The 5,902-nt window shown below is 43.3% G+C and overlaps 1 pseudogene across 1 annotated transcript; it reads left to right on the top strand.

The window, feature by feature from the left end:
- Positions 1-3,539: 3,539 nt before the first annotated feature.
- On the top strand, positions 3,540-5,451 carry LOC148879349 (putative aspartic proteinase GIP2 pseudogene; annotated as a pseudogene). The gene has a single exon (XR_016105562.1). The product of XR_016105562.1 is annotated as a putative aspartic proteinase GIP2 pseudogene (transcript).
- The last annotated feature ends 451 nt before the right edge of the window (positions 5,452-5,902 follow it).

Raw genomic sequence — 5,902 nt, 5'->3', positions numbered from 1 at the left:
GAACGTGTGCTCGAATCACATGATGTTTGGCCATGTGCCGACTTCCACAGGTACTGTATTTTGACCAAGAGGTCTGACCTCCTCGCCGCTGAACCCTATCAGAGGCCTATCCGCTAGTTTTAGGTTGCTCTATTGTAATTGTAGTTTGTCGAAGGTCTCCTTGAAGAGTATATATACTAAACTGCCTATGTCCACTAAGATGCGCTTTACCTCGAAGTCATTAATTCCTAGCTTACCACTAGGGCATCATCGTGAGGGTACTGGATCCCGTGTGCATCGTCCATAGTGAAGTATATCGGTTCTTCGAGCAAATGTCACTTTGGTGGGTTTTCTTCTTCAGTCTCCAGTTCATGGACCGAGGTCCTTCTAGTTGTCAATGTGCATCCATCATGTTAATTACCCTGCGAATTGGTCTTTCCTCTGACAACTGTCGTGGCGGTTTTCATTATGCTTCCTGACCTTGGGGCCATTCCTCCTTTGGTCCCCCTATCGATCTACCTACCGGTATGCTTGTCCCCTCTCTTCTTGCAATATGAAGTTCTTCAGGTATCCATGGAGGATAAGTTGCTCGATATCATTGCGGAGATTCCTACAATTATTCGTGTTGTGTCCATGATCTCGGTGGAAATGGTAGTAGACATTCAGATTTCTTGTTGTCGGGTCTCCCCTTAGCCTTGGAGGCAATTTGACGACAGAGGAGTCCTTTATAGCCATTAAGATCTCTCATCGCTTGACATTCAAAGGCGTGTAGCTCGTTCTCTCCATAGGTGGGGTCTTAGAGCGCCGACCTGACTTGCGGGTGCATGAGGGGAATCGACTTCTTGACTTGCTTCTTCCCTTGCTTGGGGACTTGCTTTTATTCCTTTTCTACCGACCATTGCTTATTCCTTCATTCTCTCTCTTTCTCTTTTCCGGTGGTGGATTGTCGATCTTTTGGTTGATCTCCTCGATACCAATGAACTGATCTACTAACTTGAGAAACTTGATGATGTCCTTTGGTTTGTTAGCTACCACATGCCACTTAAACTCTTTATGGGTGATTCCTTTCTTTGCTGCAGTGAGTCATACCGCCGGGTCGAGGTCCGGTATCTGCAAGCAAGTATCATTGAAGCGCTTTATATAGATTCGAATCGATTCTCCCTCCCTTTGAACCACGTTCAAAAGGCTTTCTTGCAACTTTGGGCACTTCTTACTGGTAATGAAGTGTGTAGTAAACAGGTCGGTGAACTGGGACCAACTTTTGATGGAGCTCGGCGCAAGGTTCCGATACCAAGATCGGACTACCCCCCTTAAATGTAGTGGAGAAGGCCTCACACATGCAGGACTCATCAACCCCAGCTAGGTGCATCAGAGACTGGAAAGAGTCCACATGGTCATTGGGGTCAAACAACCCGTCATACTTGTCTAATGGGGGCATCTTAAATCTTTTGGCATTGGAGTTGCCAAGAGCTCGGGAGATAGAGGGGATGATCGACAAAGTAGTGGAGGCCCAGTCTTCGTAGCCACCAAGCTCACTTCTTCCTTTCCCCATGGCTTGCTCTTCTTGCTGCCTTTGGCCGAGTGGCGGCGTGTCTTATGATGCCTTCTTCATTGGCTCGGTGTTGCTGCTGCTAACTTCGGCCTGGTTTGGTACTTCGGCATTATCACAGGGTAGATCTTGGTTCCTTCTCGTTGGATTCTCTTGGTTGTAGAGCTCGAATTGGCTATCGTGGGGGACAAAGAGGTCTTGTCTCGAGTTCGCTCCTCGAACTCTGAACTGGTTTGTTTCATTTTTTGAAGGAGAGTAATATGTTGATAAGGTTTATCCTTTACCTCTGATTCAGGCGGAGTTGGGGTGAGTTCTCATCGTGATCTCAGGAATATGGGATCTGTTGCCCATTGTGATCTTGAGAAATTCGGGATTTGTTGGGGAGGCCTTTGGAGTCGGTTATGTAGCATTTCAGTTCATTAGCTCCGAGCTAGAACTTCGATTCTTTAGTCTCGAACTGGACTGGGTGTCGAGGTGGGTTTTGGGCCAAGGTGGCTGAATACCTGAGTTTCGAATGTTGCAAACTAGGTTCGCCTAGCTGAGTTGTCACCCCTCGATCAAATCGCACCCATGTGTCTCCTTCTTGTTGGGTCGTGCCAAATCACCCTTCATCAGGATGCACCACTTACGTGCCAAAGGGGGACTATGCCAATGATGTGTAAGGCAATCACTAGGTCTTGTGAATACACACTGTTCTTGAACAATGAGATAGCTTGAATAGCATAGACACAATGTTGGTGAAGTGTAGGGACATACTTAGGCCAAAACCATGTGCAAAGCCTCACATACATGTGCGTTGCATAGTGCTGGTGCATGCACTGTCCCATGAAGAACCTTGGTATCCATGCTAGCCATTAACCAGGGTTGCTTCATAAGGGATGTTGGAGTTGGCAGTTTCAAGGGTAGGCACTCAAGGAAGTCAACCACCCCTCTTCAAAGAGGATGTTAAGCTTTTAAAGGTTTTCTAGAAAGTAATGTCATTTTTCTGAAAAATCATATTGGCAAAACTTACAACAATGCCACTTAACACAACCCACCAAGTAGGGGTGTCAAGTTTAGCCCGACCTGCATATATTTGGGGAAAATTCTTGAAAAGTACCCTAAACTTTGGGGGTTGTGTCAAGCCAATCCTCAAACTTCAAAATGTGTCTTTGTAGTACTCTGAACTTTCAAATTGTGTCTAATAGGTCCCTACCATTAGATGACTATTACTTAACACCATCATGTGACATTAGGTGTGCATTAAATAGTTTTAAAATGGCAAAATTACCCTTTATGAAAGTTTTTTTACCATTTTACCCATTTTATCTGAGTGTTAAAAGAAGGAAAGGGGAAGAAAGGTTATGAAACCGGACACCGATCAACTGTTGAAGCTCCCCTATTCAAGTTCCGTTGTTCAATGATCAACTATAATTAGACGATCACCTGTCCGGTTTTATAACCCTTCTTCCCCTTTCCTTCTTTTAACACTTAGACAAAATGGATAAAATGGTTAAAAAAATATCATAAAGGGTAATTTTGCCATTTTAGAATTATTTAATGTATACCTAATGTTATGTGATGGTGTTGACTAACGGTCAACTAACAGTAAGGACCTATATAGTGTGTGTATACATATTATATATTTTAAATATAAATATGATAATATTACATGTATAAATTATATTATAATAATATCTTATATTATATAATATATAAAATAATTCTATATGCATGTAATATGTCATTTATTATATATTTTATACATGAAAAATGTAGGCCCGAAATTAAGCCCGGCTTGGTAGTGGATCCGATAACGGGGTACTGGCCTATGAACCAATCTAAGTGTAGCCCAATGTACACGACTACGTTCTTAGCTAGCCCATCCAAATCAATGAGAACTCTAATACAAGCCTATTACAAGGTGGGGATTAGAGCCGATGTGGATTAGGCTTGTCGATCTTCGAAATAAAATTTTTTAATGAGATGGATGCTACTCAAAGCACGAGTGTTTTGGAATTATGAAGCTTCATGTGCACAAGGCGTTAGCACGGGTGCCGGGGAGAAGAGTAATGCGCTGATCCGCTGGAGCGTACAGCTCACAATCTTTGACGCTTTCGAAAAATTGGAATAAAGTAGACAGACTGGCGCGATGGCGCAAACCTGCCCATGGTTTCTTAAAGGAAGGAATTGAAACAGGTCATCACCGGAGACCGGACCAGGATCACACCAATACATTAATACATTATAGGACACCGACTCTACCGAACGCTGGAGCTATAAAAGCAGCACTCCCTCACTCCCTCCTCCTATAGACATGCTCTTGCGCGCAGTTAGCTGCACATCTCCAATGGCTACTTGTATTCATCTCCTTGTTTTTACCCTCCTCCTCCTCCTCATTGCAATTTCAAACGCCGCTCTCCGGCCGAGTGAAGTCGTCATTCCTGTCCAAAAAGATGTCGAGACCAGCCAGTACGTGGCCACCATCAAAATGAGGACCCCTTTAGTGCCTGTGAAGGTTGTCGTTGACTTAGCAGGCACACTCTTATGGGTGGACTGTGACGATGGTTACATATCATCCTCTTACCGCCCCACTCCATGTGGCTCGGCCAAATGCCAACTAGCAAAGGGCATTGGGTGCCTCTCTTGCAATCTGGAGCCCAGACCAGGGTGCACCAACGACACCTGTTCTGTGTTCCCATACAACCCTATCAAGAATTCACTCATGACCGGAGGGCTCTCTGAGGACGTCATAGCTATCCAATCGACGGATGGGAAGAACCCAGGTGCTGTTGCTGTCATACACCCATTTCCCTTCTCCTGTGCGACCACATCCCACTTGGAAGGCCTTGCTCGTGGCACTAAAGGAATGTTGGGCTTGTCTAGGAGCTCAACCGCGCTACCCACCCAGCTCGCATCCAAGTTTAGTAAGTTCCCTCAGGTGTTTGCTCTTTGCTTGTCATCTTCACCAAACTCAAATGGGGCCATGTTTTTTGGCAATAAACGCTACATGCTGAATCCCAACAACGATGTGGATTACTCCAAATCTCTCACCTATACACCACTCATCATCAACCCAGTAAGCACTGCCCCCATTTATTCAGAAGGCGATCAATCAGACGAATACTTCATCCAAGTTAAATCCATCAATATCAATGCAAAGAGGGTACCCATTAACACAACCTTGCTGTCGTTCGACAAAGATGGCGTTGGTGGCACCAAGATAAGCACAGCCACCCCTTACACCACTCTGCATACCTCGATCTACAAGGCTGTCACTCAAGCTTTTGCAAATGCCGCTGCATCAATGAAGATGAGTAGAGTACCGTCTGTCGCACCTTTCGGCGTTTGCTTTAGCTCGAAGAGCATCAAACGCACCCGGATGGGACCGCTTGTGCCTGCCATCGATCTTGTACTGCACAGCCAGGATGTGTATTGGAGAATTTCCAGGTCGAATTCGATGGTGCAAGTGAAGGATGGGGTTATGTGCTTAGGCTTGGTGGATTCAGGGAAAAATCCTAGAACCTCCATTGTGATAGGAGGACACCAGTTGGAGGACAATCTTCTTCAATTTGATCTTGCATCGTCGATGCTTGGCTTCACTTCTTCGTTGCTGGGACATGGAACAAATTGCGCCAATTTCAACTTCACATACAAAGTCTAGAGTCTAGTTCTCTGGAGTCTAGACAAGGCAAAAAAATTAAATTAGACATGAGAATTTGGGTTTGCCTTAATTGTTTGTTTTAATATATATGTTCTCTGGAGTCTAGTTCTCTGGAGTCTAGTTCTCTGGACTAAGACGTTTTAATTGTTTGTTTTAATATATATGTTCTAGTCAGTCAGTGTGTGTGTGTAGAGTGTAGGTGCGCAAAGCATCTTTGTCAGCATTAAATAAATATATGTACAGGAGTCAAACATGAGGTGGACTCCAAATGGTACATCATGACCTATTGCTGATTTGTTTTCTCACTTTCTCTACTTTACCAACATTTATTTATTTATTTAATTACAAAAAAAAGAGAAGTTAGTACATTTTCTTAGGAATATGCGATCTTATTCATCATGAAATTGATTAGATTAACCGTCTTGAGTTTAGTTTCATTTTAGATATTGAACAATATTAATAGATTAGGTAAGTTTTTTCTGAGAAACATTTATCCAGGTAAATGTATTTACTTATGTTCTTTTATTTTCCATGCAAATAAGATAATGATTATTTTAGCCATAATAATCCATTATTATAAGGTGCATTTTTGTCCCTTTCAATTGTTGGCAACTTTCCCCCAAGGTGAAAAAGTTATTTATTCACCTAGTCCCCACATAAATCTGAAAAAAGAGCATAGGATTTTTGGTCAAAGGGAATCAAAATCCCATTAACCATCTTTCCCCTCTCTC

The sequence above is a fragment of the Nelumbo lutea genome, chromosome 1 (genome assembly GCF_056320005.1).
Source record: "Nelumbo lutea isolate HS-2025 chromosome 1, American lotus-T2T, whole genome shotgun sequence".
NCBI lineage: Eukaryota > Viridiplantae > Streptophyta > Magnoliopsida > Proteales > Nelumbonaceae > Nelumbo > Nelumbo lutea.
The sequence above is the reverse complement of the archived record's forward strand: the minus strand, read 5'-3'. Positions and strand labels throughout refer to the sequence as shown.